This window comes from Magnolia sinica, chromosome 12 (assembly GCF_029962835.1).
Source record: "Magnolia sinica isolate HGM2019 chromosome 12, MsV1, whole genome shotgun sequence".
Lineage (NCBI taxonomy): Eukaryota > Viridiplantae > Streptophyta > Magnoliopsida > Magnoliales > Magnoliaceae > Magnolia > Magnolia sinica.
In genome coordinates, this window is record NC_080584.1 from 36,521,920 (window position 1) to 36,538,753 (window position 16,834).

Below are 16,834 nucleotides of genomic sequence, written 5' to 3' on the forward strand. Positions count from 1 at the left end.
TGAGGCCTATCGTAACCATGTGAGGCCCATTGTGATATATGAGGCCCATTGTGATTGTATGAGGCCCATCATGACTATGTGAGGCTCATAGTGTTTATCTGAGGCTCATTGCGATTATATGGGGCCCATTGTGTTTGAATGAGGCTCATTGTGTTTGTATGAGGCCTATGGCACGAGACTCGATGTGATTGTGTGAGGCCCATTGTGACTAGATGAGGCCCATTGTGATTGTGTGATCAATCATTGTTAAGTTCGATAATCATGCATAGCTTCATGTTTCATGCCATACACATTATATATATGCGTGTTATGAGGAGTGATCATAGCACATGCCATTGGATGGATTATTGCATGACTGGACGATATGACGCATATACCTCAGCATTTTGTGATATGAACACCGTACGCCCTAGCGACATCAGGGTCATGACCTCCACATGCATATCGTGGATGGCCAATTGGGACACTAGAAATGTTATTTGAGCATTTAGGACACTTAGGATGTCCTTGGGTGAAAGCCCCTAAACCTCCATGGTACCAGGATATGCCCCAATGCCGATACCGAGTGGAAAACATGAGCGCCCGAATGCCTTTACTATTAGGCTGCCTCTCCCACTATAGCGTGGTCGGTTGGGAGGGGGTGTGGCCTTACCCGCATGAGTGAGGGGAGCATAGCTACGCTGATTTTAACCAGCTCGTAAATGGGTCTACTACCGTCGAGCCTTGTTGATGATTGGTTGTCCACTGGCGGGTAGTGAGGTCTCTTATACTCGCTAGGCTATGCGGTTTGGAGAGCGGCAGTCAGCAGGTAGTGTACTAGACCCCCGTGGTGATCCCAGAGATGTACGGTTTTAGATATTTTGATGACTCGTAACTGTTACACTTGTGGGCAGGTACACATGGGCGGACACTGATGTGGGCAGGGCCTAAGGGCCTAGGCGAGCTACCAGTGATTGACAGGCTACTTTGCTGGCAAGCTACTGTGCATACAGTGAGGTGGAACCTTGTCCCACATCAGACACTGCGTTGGTTACATGCAGGCTTGCTAGAAGGGGTTGCATACTTAGCTCTTGATCCATTTATTCATTCATTCACCATATACTCGGGCTGGTGATGCGCAACTAAATCATTATGTGTATCTTCGCCATGACTAGGATTTCAGTTGGGCGCTCGACTAACCTGAGATCAAGAGCTTAACACATTGAGTCTAGCTATCCAAATTTAGGTATGGGACTAGTTTGGATAAAAGTCCTTTGTGATGGACCCCCATCGCTTGCGATATTACGCGTTATCCTCTTGATTACACATTGTAGCTTGGTCATCCGCAATACATACTCTAACATCATATAATCTATTCCCAGCACATAGCATTTGGTTTACTATGTTTTTGCATGGCCTGGATGAGGCCGATGGTATTTGTGGCTCGTTAGGTATTGCATATTGTATTGTATTCTCGGTGATTAATATTTGGCTTACTATGTCTCTGCATTTGCATAGCTGATCAACATTACTTTCTCAGTTCACGGCAATGGCTTATTATGTATTTGCATTGCATATCCTGGATATTGTTGTAATATTTTTACAAACTTGTTATCATGCCCCAAACCTGGAAATCGAATTCACAGGAATCCCGATCACCGAATCCGATGCCGATAGCCTCCGTAGTACCCCATTCTCGGCTCCTAGCATCCATATGTTAGATTCCGATCCTGGGATCCTACAAGGAGGAATTTTTTTTTCATGTACATTTGACTCGTAATAAGCATAACCACAAGATTACCAATTCACAAAGGCAACATCATCATCACATATCCACTAATATAATCTTTTGAGTACAATGCTGAAAGGGAAATACATAAAATGAAAATCAAGCTCCAGAAGACCGCTGCACGCTCCAAACTCAACACTGCTACACCCTAACATCCCCTGCACACATCTATCATCTATAAGCTTATAGAAAGCTTAGAGGATGGTGTAAGTGTGTGCACAAGATAAGTGTCAAGTATATAATACAATGCCATCGTCATACAATACCGAAAATACTGGTAATCCATAAATCGTACAATATCAAAATAAGCAGAAATACTGACAAGATCATGAATTATCAGAGTAAATAGAAATACTGACAAGATCATAAATCATACGATAACAGAGTAAGCAAAAATACGGACAATTCGATGAGTCAATCAATATCAGAATACGCAATATAGAACAGCTATGTAAATGAGGAGTCACAAAGAGCCAGATATCAGATGCTGAGGATAAGATGCAATATGTAATTCTTGATGAGTCCACAAATAGCATCAGCTATATCTATACAATATAAATGCAGAAACACTGTAACCCAAAATGGCGTATGACACAGATGTAATGCAATATGCGGTGCGAATGGAATGACCATGCTGGAGTGTGAAGTCGAGATGATAGTACGTAGTATCGCAGGCTATGGGTTCCATCACAAGGGACTTCTATCCAAACCAATCTCATACCTAAATTTGGATAGTCAGACTGAATGTGGTAAACTCCTAATCTCGGTTAGTTGCGCGCCCCAACTGAAATCCTGGTCATTGCGAAGGTATACGTAACAAATAGTTGTGCACCACCAACCCTAGTGGATAGTGAATGAATGAATGAATGAGTATGCAACTCCTACTCAATAAGTCCACATATCATTACAGTTCATCTCTAAGATCATCACTGGGGTCTATTACACTCTACGCCAGCTTGTCGCCCCTATCCGAGCACACAACTGGGTAAGTGGAAGAGACCTCACTATCCGCCTGCCAATATCGGGCCCGGCTCGTCAATAGTGGACCCATTCCTCAAGCTGGTCAAACTCAACCTAGATATTGTCCCCTCACTCAGGCGGGTAAGGTCACACCCCTTCCCAACCGACCATGACACAGTGAAAGATGCGACCTACTGGTATACGGTCCTCATGGGTTCATATATATCCACTTAGTCTAGACGTTGGGGCGTCCTCTGATACCAAGAGAGTTTAGGGATTTTCACCCAGGGCCATCTATGGCAGCCCGATGCTAGAACAGATTTTCGGTGTCCCGTCTGGCCATCCACGATATGCCTGTGGAGGCTACGACCCTGATGCCACTAGGGCGTACAGTAATCACAGCTCACAATGCAAGATGCATGAGTCATACAATCCAATCATGCATCAATCCCGCGCATACCGTACGCTCATGTGAGACATTCTCCGCCTATTAGGGAGTCTCATAACAACCGGCACTATGGCATATGCGATGGCCAATCATGTCTCATAACAAATATGCAGATGATGCGTATGGGCATGAATCATGATGCTATGCTATCACATACTCATAATCGGTTTCAATAACCGACATCAACAATTGGCCTTGATAATGTGGACATTTAACCAACATTGCCCCCAAGGAATTGCCCACATAGAGCCTAACATATAGTGGACTCATGGCCTCACTCAAGGACCTAATATACAACACCATGGGCCTCACTTAAGAACTTAATACAAATCAAGATGGGCCTCTCACATGGGCCTAATATATAGCACAATACAGCACAATGAACTCCATTGCCTGGTCCTCAAATGCATCGCAATGTGCCTCATCACATAGACCTCTATTCATCACATTAGGCCTTAAACACAGGCTGAATACACATCACAATGGGCCTCAAATACGGGCCGCATGTACGTCACATTAGGCCTCAAACACGGGCCTTATATACATCATATAGATCTCGATAATTGGCCTCGGCAATCAAAATCGGCCTCGGCAATCGAAATTGGCCTCAACAATCACAATCGACACTCGAAATCGGTCTCGATACTCGGCCTCGACAATCGGAATCGGCCTATACAATCGGCCTCGACAATCGGAATCGGCTGCGATACTCAGCCTCGACAATCGAAATCAGCCTATACAATCGGCCTTGACAAATCAGAATCGGCCTCGATACTTGGCCTTGACAATCGAAATCAGCCTATACAATCGGAATCGATCAATAATCAGCCTCAATACTCAGAATCGACAATCGGTCACGATAATCTGCCTCGATCCTAATCGGCCACGACAATCCAAATCGACAATCGGCCACGACAATCAAAATCGATCGATAATCGACCTCGATAATCAGAATTAGCAATCGGTCATGATAATCGGCCTCGATCACTAATCGGTCAATCAGCCATGACAATCAGAATCGGCAATCGGGCACGACAATCGGAATCAATCGATAATCGGCCTCGATAATTGGAATTGGCAATCGGTCACGACAATCGACCTCATTGTTAATCGGTCAATCGGCCACTACAATCAGAATCGGCAATCGGCCATAACAATCGAAATCTATCGATAATCGGCCTCGATAATCGGAATCGATAATCGATAATTAGCCTCGATGAGAATGGGCCGAACAAGGCCTAAGGGAAGGTCACAACGTGGACATTAAACCATCATTGCCCATCAATGTGGCCATTTAACCAACATCGCTCCCAAGGAGTGGCCCACATAGAGCCAAATATAATATATAGTGGGCCCATGGCCTCACACAATGGCTCAATACACATCACTTATGTGCCTCACTCATGGGCCGCACATACATCACATGAGCCTTGACACATGGGCCATAAATACATTACATTGAGCCTCATATACATCAAGAGGGCCGCATCAATGGGTCACACCAATGGGCCTCATAAACATAAAATGGGCCAAATCAACGGCCGCACCAATGGGCCTCAAGTGGGCTAAATCGATGGGCCGCACTAATGGGCCTCATACACATCAAGTGGGTCGTATCAATTGGCCGCACCCATGGGTCTTAAGTTGGCTTGGACCACACTAAAAATCATTTCAATAGTTGTAGGTGTAACATGAGTATAACTGTACACCATCATTCCATGGGGCACATGGCCCACTAATGATGATCGGCCCTGTCCAAACATTATTCAGGTAAATCAGCACCATTCCAACACTTCCCATGTAAATCAGCACCATCCAAACATGTCCAGCATTGTCCAAACAGTCTAGACGGTGTGGATGAAACAAATACATCACTGTGAGGTGTCCACCGTCCAGACAATGGACAGTGTGGAATATCACATATATAATGGTGGTGTCCACGGGTCTTGCTGAGCTATATAGCTGGTGTGAAATACACTAGCCAATTTGCTTTCCAAGGTGGGTCCCATGTACATCAGGGCCCACCATAATATTATATTAAATAAGATATTTTATAAATTCCCAGCGTGCAGGTGCGTGGGACGGACGACAAGGATAAAGGTCATGCATCAGGTGGAGGCCCTGGACGACATATATCATGGTGGGCTACAGATGGTGTGGGTAGAAAACACTTGCATCGAGGTGGGTCTCACCTGTCCAGGATGGACGAATGGCTGGGACATATCCCATGCCTCACGTGTGCACCACACTGTTCAGACGGACGGTGAGGATACAGGATATGTGTTTCAAGAGGGTCCCACCCACACGTGTAGGGTGGGCCATGTCGTGGACAGACTGTGTGAAACACACCTACATAATGGTGAGGTCCCACCGTCCTACCTCAATGGACGGCGTGGCTAAAATACATGCAATCAAGGTGGGCCATACGTCTATCAAAGTGGACAGATCGGTGTGAATACAACACCCACATCAAGGCAGGCCTCATACATCAGGGTGCGTCCATCTGTGATGGATGGTGTGAATATAAAATACATGACTTCAAGGTGGGACCCACATCGAGGGATGGACGATGTGGTTATAATAAATACATAAAGGTGTGGCCCACCGTCCAGATCTGCTGGACGGAGCAAATATATCACGTACATCAAGGTGTGGCCCACCAGAACTTCCTGACATCAATCACACCAGCGGTCCGCTGGTGTGAGGTACGCCAACCAATCTGCTTCCAATCAATGCATCTTATATATATATATATAATATAATATATAATATCATTTAATATTTATTTATTTATTTACTTATTATTATTATTACTATTATTATTATTTTAACAAATACTTGCGTCTTACCTTCATCTTCAACGTCTGCTACTGGACAGCAGACGGTCCAGCAGCTCACGGCCCCTCATGGCCCGCTAGCTCCCCATGGACAGACGGAGCAGATACAATAAATCATCAGGGTGAGGTCCATGTCAATGTGGACGGTAGGAATGAAATAGATACATAAGGTGCGCCCACCGTCCCTACTGGATGGTGGAGATGAAGCACATATATCAAGGTAGGTCCCACCATCCAGCTGCTGAACGGTGGAGATACAACATACATCAGGTGGGTCCACGTGTACGTGGCCCACAGCTTTGAAGCAAGCTGATATCTGCGTTTTCCTTTCAAACGGACGGTCAACAGTAAGCTGATTTTTGCTTGCCCTGCCATCCGGACGGCGCTGCTACTACTAGTGCAGCCCTCAAACACCAGATCTTCACCGTTGTAGATGGACGGTGTGGGTGAGATACATCCAGCAAGTGGGGTCCACGTCAATAAGCCCCACCAGTTTGAATCAAACAACTATTTGTGTTTTCCTTCATCAGCACCTGCTGCTGGACAGCAGCAAGTTCAACTATTAACGGCCCATCTGGCCCATGGTTAGATGGCCAGATGATGGACGGTGTGCATACAGGGTACATACATCAAGATGGGACCCTACAGTGAGCCCCACAATGTTGGGCATTGGAGGACACGCTGGAGAGTGCGCTCCTCATAAGGCTGAATCTCCTAGGTTTGGACGATCCATGGCCCATGTTTAGGGGATAAAATCAGTGGGCCACCTGGACAGCAGCAGGATACGCAACACATACATCATGGTAGGGTCCACATGGGTGGGCCACACAGCCCTAGGCCAAACTGATCTTTGTGTTTCTCCCTTCATTTGGGCTTGTGTGGCTGACCGGCCATGCAGCCCCAAACGGACAGCAATGTGGTCCCATTTGTGGACAGCGGGGCTGCCCCACTAGATGGACAACATGGATAAACTTCATTCAATCAAGGTGGGCCACAACATGGGAAAGAGAGAGAGAGAGAGAGAGAGAGAGAGAAGCACCCACTTTACTCTTTTTCTTCTTCCCATATACTCCAATGCTTCTATGAAGCTCTTTCAATGGTGAAGATGACGATTTAGAGGTTGAATTGGTGGGGATCTAAGGTAGACGGTGGTTGGATTTTTGGGATGGGTTGGACATCCATGGCTCTTGCAATGGAGAATGAGGAAGAAAGAGAGAGGGAGAGAGAGATAGGAGAGAGAGAGAGAGAGGTGATGGTTTCTAGGCAATTAATGAATTTGACTTATGGGGAAAAGGGAAGGGGTGGTTACTTGTAAGGAGTTATGGCTAGGGTAGGGTAGGGTGATGTCACCCCTAGGTGACATCATCGTAATTATGGTTTTCTAGGGAAATACAATAACAAGGATAGGTGGGTCTCGCGATCAAGAGATCAATGGCCGAGATAATGCATGGGCCGGATCTCATAATCTGAGCTTCGCATTGACGCATGAGACATGGTGTCAGAACTGCGACGACGATACGGTCGAAATGACATAGTTCTCGGGTTGAGTCAGCTCGGGTTTACAGGATGTGACTCCAGAGCATGCGCAATTGTTATCTACGCATCGTGGGTTGTCGTAATTTGATAGGGAGGACCGCGGGATCCTACAGAACGGTATGGGCTAGGATACGGGTCTTACACTTGCTAGTACTTTCGTTTACTTTGATATCTGTGTGCTTGGCACTTATCTTGTGCACACACTTACACCACCCTCTAAGGTTTCTATAAGCTTATGCATGATAGATGCGTGCAGGCGACGCTTGGGCAATTGTAGCTAAGAAAGAGCAGGAACGTGTGGTCGAGCTTTGTGGAGATTCTGTTACATACATGTATTACCTTTCAATATTGTAACCAATGATTTATTATTAGTGGATATATGATGATGATGTTGCCATTATGAATTGGGTACACTTGTGGTTATGCAAAAAAAAAAATCACTTACAAATCCTCCTTGTAGGATCTGAGGATCAGAATCTGGCGTATAGGCGCTGGGAGCCGAGAATGGGGTACTGCGAAGGCTGTTGGTGCCGGATTCGGCGATCGGGAACTCTATGAACCAATTTCCGAGTTCGAGGCGTGACACTGGCGTTCAAGTCGATAAACCTAGGGGTAGTCAAAGATTGCCCTTCGACTGGTCAAGCACGCCACTCGACTGGTCAAAAATGCAAAAGATTTTTTATTTTACTTTGATTTGTTCTAGGACTGGCCGAGTAAAACTTAGGGTTGTTGATTCAAACCTTAGGTTAGTTGAAACTTAACCAAACAGAAGCATAAAAACCCAATTTTAAATAGTTTTTAAAGGCACCTAAACCTAAGGTCTTTCTAAGGTTTATAATACCTAAAATGACTGAACTTCTTTATCTTGAAGTAGATTAAAGACTTGAACTTCTTTATGGAGCTTGATCTTCACTAGAACATCATTTGATCTTGACTTCATGTTGTCTTTTTAGCTTGATCTTCTACTAGAACTTGAGCTTGATCTTTTATTAGAACTTAGACTTGGCTTAAACCTTGATATTTAACCATACTTGAAGATCACTTGATAATATGCTTTGACTAAACGAAATTTGACAAACAAAGTATGCTTTAAACATTATAGCACTTACAGAGCATCAACCAACTCAAGCCAAGACCATTTATGTTTTTGTTCATGAATGTAAAGCAATATAATTTCAATTTTAGAGTCATGTACATTAGTACGTACCTTGAGTTGTATATGGTTTGTTAGGTTTTTTGTCATGTAATTGACAAAGGGGGAGATTGAAAGTGCCCTTGTTTGTCAATTAATGTGAATTCTAAGTCTTAGAGTCAAGTACAAGATAAGGTAAGTTAGCTTCACAAAACTAGCCAAACCCCACACTTAAAACCCACATAACATACCCTTACTTGACCAAAAATATCCAGGCATAACCCTTGTTAAGTATGCAAAAATGTTTAGGTAAGTGGAAATTGGAGTCATCGAATTGTCTTCGATATCATCAAAGACAACTCGATAACATCGAATGTGAGCCTGATCTGTCCAACAACCAAACTCATATATTCTGGATAATGATGACAAAGAACCTAGTTCGACAACATAATAACGGGATTATATTACTTCAGCAAGCTTTCAGGTAAATTCATATAAACTTCGATGACATCGAACTTAGATTCAATGACATCATAAAAGTGAAGAATCATTCCAGCAAGTTAAAGCCATATATTGTGACTTGCCCAATGACATCGAAGGTTAGTTCACTGTCATCGTAATTGGATCTATTTTGTCCAGCAACCTTAGGTGATTTAATTGGTAAATCCTGATGGCATCGAGTCATCCTTCGATGTCATCAAAGGACATGTTGGCAACCCCATGTGGAGGGGTGCGCTATAGTAATAACTCGGTGAGACCAAGGTTGAATCCACAAGGATTTAACATATATATATTCTAAAAATAACTAGAACTAGAACTTGTAACTAAAATCTAGAATTTTAAAGCGAAATTGCTGTAAATTGAATCTATCAAAGTAATGAAAACTAGAGTGTTAAGGATCCACTTGCAGCTACTATGATGTTATTATACTTAATTCAATCGAACATAACTGGAATCAAAGTCCTATTCTATCCAGCTGGAAGATGGAGCAGTTAAATTATAATGTGGTGCTGAACTTCATTGAATTAGTTCACTCATGAAATACCAATCTTATGATCGCAGGGAATTCATGCATCAACCATGCCCATAGACGATATGGATCATGAATTTTACAGATCATACGATTGCAAAATAGATAAGAAGATATCAAAAGCTTTCACAACATCTACTGTAATTTCTGTTATAATAAATCATAGAAAATTAAAAAATACTCCTTTATTTAAACTAGAAATCAATGAAAGTTCAACATAAACTTAAATCAAAATAAACTATAAGCTTCACCTCTTAGCTCTATCTAAGAGATTAACCAACCAAAGACATGATTAATCTAATGCTCTTAAAGAAAAATATGAAAAACCAACTAACAAAGAAGAAAGAACTCCTTGGAAGATGCTACACCCTTGGCTCTATTCCTCAAACCCTAATTTGCATTTAGAATCCATTGAAAAACCTAAATATATAGGCTTTGTTCGGCCGACTTTGGAAACCGCCTCAAATTTACGCACTCTACGCACCTTCGATGTCATCGAAGGTAGAAGTCCAAGTTCAATCTGAATTTAGAAACCACACTTTTTCGCACTGCGTAAGTTGTCGATATCATCGTCAGCCTTCAATGTCATCGAACAGTCTTTAATGTCATTGAACAGGTGTTCGATGCAATAAAAAATGGTCTGGAATAGTCCAGCAAGTTAAGCTTGAAAATCTAAAATTCTCCATGTCATGGAATTGGCTTCGATAACATCGAACCTTCCCTTCGATGGGATCGAATTGTAACAACCTAAACTTTTCAATACCCAAGTATTGAAAGCTCTCGAGTGTTATCATGAAATTTAACGTAAAACATACATGTGCACGATACCAATCTAACTATCCTAACCTTACATCTAATTCCTGACACAAATCTAACCATTGGGAATGATCTCCATTTAATAGATCAAGCCATCTGACTACTAATCTTAAGACAAGACCCTCCATCATGTGATTTGACACATGAACCAACCCTTAAATGAATTGGAAAATAACCCTTCATCCATAATAATTTAGACATAAGTTCTTTTATAAGAATTACTTAGAAACGTGCCTACAACCATGTAGAACCACTAGATTTCATAAAACTCTCAGATCAACAATAATTACGAAATGTCATTAACTTAGACCCTTAAATTTTAGATCATATGATTCCCATGATCCATTTAATGTGAAATCCTACACCATGCCTATGTATCATAAATTAGCCATACACGTCGAATTTTAGCCCTTAGATCATTGTAAAAGTGACCCAATTGACAAATCATCCTGTAACTGTTGGTTTTGGTGTCTGTCGAGTGAACAAACCTCATAGATAGTTGTAGTTGGGCATTTTCCTTCATATGAACAAAGTGGATTTACTCGTAAACATCACAAGTGGACCCCACTTGCAATGTAAGTGCACAGTGCATGTTCATCGAGGGTGCACTGAACTGGTCATCGGGTCAAACTAGGTTTGACATGATGAAATCCTGAAAAAAAGGAGGGATTTTTCCTTTCCGTCTGCAACGAATGGATAGCATCCGTTTAGAAGATGTTGTGGCCCATCAGAACCACCCATCTATTCAATCTGAACCGTCCATCATGTTGAGAGGCTCGGTCCGAGTAAAACCATGTCATCCATATGAGTTCATGCACACTTGCATGTGCACAAACACAAGCCAACAGTGGTGCATGTGATGGGTTCTGAAAATGGAAACTTCTCGGGTTGACGCGATTGGGAGCCACTATCACAACCACCCTAGAAGATCTAAGTCGTCCATCAGAAGCGAATGAGATCACCGACCAAGACCAAGCAAACCCCGCCGGGAAAAGATCAGAGATCGTCCCCACCCTGCTAGACGTTTGGATCATCACCGCTAGATCAATGTGGTAGGCCACACTGATCCTAAATCAAAAGCACCTACTCTTAGGCCAAGATGTCATGACGAAGCTAATGGAAGGAGTGGATTTTCCAGATGTCTGTGATTATGACCCCACTGATTGCACAAGATCAATCCGTTTACAGCGAACAAGAACGGCAGGAATTCTAGAGCAAACCGGACATCTCTGCACATTAGAAGACCCATCTATGGATCTAAGCAAGGAGGATTCTGACCACTTCCAAGAAGTCGAATCAGAAGGGTCGGATCATATATCACTCCAATCTCGATTGAATGCAAGATATCCTCCCTGTATTCGTTGTGCAGGAAATAAGGCTGCATAAACCAGACTTGTGAGAGCTTTCGCAAGAAGAGTCTGGAAGACACACTACACTATTATAAAAGGGTACCCTCACCCAGTGATTCAAGAAAGCACCACAAGAAGAGGAGAGAGAGAGAGAGAGGAGAGGAGACTAGTTGCTGCAGCTGCCGGGAACACACCAAGGACAGCGGGTTTAATCAGTCCTATACAAACTTAAGAGGTGAAGTAACAACCTCTTAAAACCTTCCCAAAAACTACTAAAATTCCATATTTTGCTTATCCATCTAAATCCCTTTCTTATCGTTGTAGTAGAACCAGATCTAACTTGATTTGATCACATGGCCTTAATTAGTGTTACAATCTAAGGAAACAAACTAATTACGCTAGGCTTGAATATGATATTGCAGATCTAGCAACGTCAAGTTGAGATCAAACTAATGTGAGGGCTTTCTCCCTTAAGCTTACGTGATTTAGAGTTAATATTATACTAGCATTTACAAGCTTTCATGACACTTGAACTTTCCCTGTATTTGTTTATCAACACCAACTAGTTATCCTTTGGGAATAGTGATAAGGAGTGATAATAATCATTCATGGCCTTTTAGAATTTATGTGAGGGTTTTCATCCGTTAAGCTTACAGTAATTTAAGTTGATATGCTTTATCTTACCTGTTACATACTATGTTTTCATGTTGCTATGATTTTCTTCCTGTAAATATCTTATCATCAACAATTATCTACCCTTTTGGGAATTTTGATATGATGTTAATTACCAATGTTCTTTATGAATTTATGTGGAGCGATGGATACAGGTCTTGCCCTTGCCTTCATCAATTTGCTAAGTTAGCCCTTGCTACTCTTCTCTTTAATGAGTTGGTCATTGCCACTCTCCTTGTTATTGAGTTGGCCATTATTACTCTTCTATTTGTTGAGTTAGCCATTGCTACTCTCCTCTTATTGAGTTGACCATTGTCACTCTTCTCTTTGTGAGTTAGCCATTGCTACTCTCTTTCTTATTTTGCTAGCCTTGTGCTATTTACCTTTGAGGCTTGGGCATGTGTCTTGATATTCCAGAACTCTCATGCTTCGACTTTGGTTCTGTATAAGTGCAAGTGATGTATTAAGAGGCATCACAACTAGTGATTCAAATATTTTATCATGGACTTAATGCGCTCTAGGTAGAGACCCTCTTGGTCGACACGTAATTCCATGGGTTTTTGGGTATGGTGCACAAATCGATGTAAGTAATTCGCAATGCATGTTACATCACTTCCGAGATTGGATGTCACAAATAGTCATTCCATGAACAAATCATGTCACATATTTCATCCGAATCATGTGTTGTGCCGCCTCAAGGTGTTTACGTAAATCCATGGTAGCGTTAGCCATGCCGGCAAATATCCGTAGTTATGGGATGCGGGTCGAGTCGAGTTTCTATGAACCATATTCCATATTGTGATGATCACTACGTATGATGAGCCGCACACACTTTGCTACGCATGCATCTCAAGTAGATTGTTTGTGCATACTAATACTCCTTGTAATAGTGGAATATGAGACGTATCAGAACCCTTGCAATGTTTTATGAATCTCCTAAATCATTGTTAATCATAAAGGATAACCATCACTATGAATAGGGCGTTGACCCTCTCTAACTGTACAGATGATGCAGGTGATGTACAGATCGAAGACCTAGAGGACCATCTCCCTATGGAAGGCTATACTGAAAGATTTCGAAGATAGTTTATAATCTAGTTTTATACTTCCACTGCGAACTCTGATAATGTAATAAGCTTCCGTTGAGAATGCATTTGATTTTTTACTGAATTCTTTAACTCTAATGAAATAATCAATATAGTTGGTTTTATTCTCGTGAATGGCTACCTTTGGATGTAACTGGATGTGATCTAAATGGAAAAAAAAAAATAAGGTGAGATTTTTAAAGCATCTAAGTTTATAGATTTTGAACACTCGATTTTCTCGAGCACGAGCATAAACTCTGGCCGTGAAAATTCAGGATGTTACCCAAAGGGTCTTCGAAAAAATCAAACTTTACACCCAATTATCCAGCAAAAAACTTAATTTTTTAAAATTTTTCGATGTGATCGATCCTCCTTTGATGGCATCGAACACTTAGCTTCGATGGCATCGAAGCGTGTTCGATGCATTCGAATAGTCAAGTTCAGCAGTTCTAAATTTTCGCGCTTTGCAAATTCAATTATCTTCGTTTTTCACTTAGTTTTCTTGAATCTTGGACTCTTGAAATCTTCAATCTTGGCCTCCAAATATCAAATCCTTACTTTAGCAATTCTTAATCATCAAATCAATGCTTTAAGCATTCTTTTCACTTCAAGCTCTCGAAATCACCTCGCAAGATAAACATGCATAAATATATCGATTAAGCGCTATCATGTTCATAAAACCAAGGTATAGACAGGGAGAAATCTGTAATATTTAACATTCAACAAGACACTCGATGGCATGAACAGAAATAATCCAATAACTATTTGAAAATCCTGTTGCTATGGTTCGATGGAATCGAAGAAGGCTCAAAGGCAGAGAAGGCAACTTCGATGACATCAAATGTAACTATTTTCTACCCAGTCTTTTACCCTTGGGATTTCATTTTATATAACTTTTAAGGATGCTCCTTGACAAATTAGTGAGTATTGAAGAGATCTTAAAAAGAGTTGTTGTAGGAGTAAATACCCATCCTCTCTAGCTCTCTTTCCTAATTAGAGTTCATCATTCAATCCATGTCTTAAAGGCAATCATTATGACATTCATAGCTTGGATTGAATTATGAACTCCGACATTCATTTATGATCCAACAAACCTACTTAAAGAAAAATCTATCGGACGGATACATTGAATGCTTAGCTTGGGGAATTCCTTTTAGCTCATAAATACCCATCATTACCTAAATAGGATTTCCTAAAACCCTTGACCTACTAACTTCAACATCAACATTGGAGCATCAATAATTGGTTGCAGTTCAAGAGAGTTGAAGACTCTTCAACAACTTGGAAGATCTTCAACAAATGTGCCTAATGGGGCTCACTCACTTGTAGGTAAGTATATGAGTCTAATTTGTGTCAGAAAACCGTTTCTTGTGTAGGATTTGAATTCAGAGTTTGTTTACCTCAAAATCGCTAAGTCCTTGCGTAGGCCTCCGACGTGAAAATACGTGGTGTGTTCTTGTGTAGGACAGTTCAAGTTCTATGTAATACTTGTTACTTTTTGTGTACGACTTGTTAGTGCCTTGTGTAGGCAAAATTAGTAACCTTGTGTAGGTTGTGAAGGTTTAGTTAACCTCATTTAAAACCATTAGACAGTGAAATCCGACACACTCTAGGAGAGTGTGTGTCAGCCCGAAGTGGAGTAGGCACGTAGCCGAAGCACTATATATCGTTGTGTTTTGTGGAGATTGCTTTGCTTCATGTTGTGTGGTAATTGATTGTTCTTTATGCTTTATTCATTTCCTGCACAATGCATGTTTGATAAAATGCGGCAACGATGTATATCATTGTCTTAATTTTGTTTGTGCACTTGTTCCTGCTTAAATTTCCTTAATTTATTAGAAGTATGTGCAAGCAAAAAAGAGTAATTTAATTTTTAAAAAGTTCTATTCACTCCCCTCTAATACGATTAGACATATCTCTAAGCTTCGCTTGTAGCGGTTTAGCTGCAATTTCATAGCATCCTTCCTTGAAAGAAGGTACTTGAGGGCTGCATGATTGGTAAAGATGATGATTTTTTATCCGATCAGGTAGGACCTAAATTTTTCAAGTACAAAGACCACGACAAGGAATTCCTTTTTCTGCAGTGGACTAATTTATTTGGGCACTATTGAGCTTTCTACTTGCGTATTAGATAATGTAGGACTTTTTGTCATTCCTTTGACCCAACACATCCCTAACCACATAGTCACTAACGTCACAAATAATCTCAAAAGGAACACTCTAATCAAGTGGTTGCATGATTGGTGTGGTTGTCAATATGCCTTTAAGATTTATAAAAGCCTCTTGACAAGCATCAGTCCACTCAAATGGAACATCCTTTTGAAGGAGGTTGCTTAATGGTATAGAAATATGACTGAACTCGTTAGTAAACCTCATATAAAAACTAACATGACCTAAGAAAGAATAGGTATCCTATATGCTTTTAAGAGCCAGTAAATTTACAATTAAATCTATTTTGACCTTGTCCACCTTAATTCCATTAGATGAAATCAAATGTCGAAGGACAATTACTTTTTAAACCATAAAATGACACTTTTCCCAATTCAGGACAAGGTTCTTTTCTTCACACCTTGTCAACACTAAACTCAAGTACTCAAGGCACTCATCAAATGTCACACCCCGAAATTCAGATACAAAGTGTGCACCCTCAGACCCGAGTTTCGGCTCATGACACGTACACTGAGTGTACTTAATTCATTCTCTATACAATTGTCTAGAGGCACAATTTAATAAATTCTAAGTTCACATCCAAATTTAACATCCATTCATCCACGTTTGTATTACCTTCCTACAATTTCCATCATCATATATTCAAAACCACATCAGGAATCATTTGAGTTCACTCATTTGAAACTTCATTTAACAAATAATAATAATAATAATAAATCAAATGATCATTTTATAAACAATGGTGAATCATATTTATGTACAAATAGATATAAAAAGAAATCAAACTCATAAATAAGTTATTAATCCATCATAGCAACTTCATCTTTTGCCAAAAATGGTCCTGCAATTCATTTGGAAAATGACTCTCATTTTTCATCACTTAGTTTGAATTTCCTGTTTCATTCGTCCCTGTACGACTATCAATGTACAACGTTAGCTGGCCAGGCTAGTGAGTGAACCCATCATAGTTCATGCACATCATAATTAAAATAGAAATGCATGGATGTTATGAGATGCATGGATAAGTGAGTG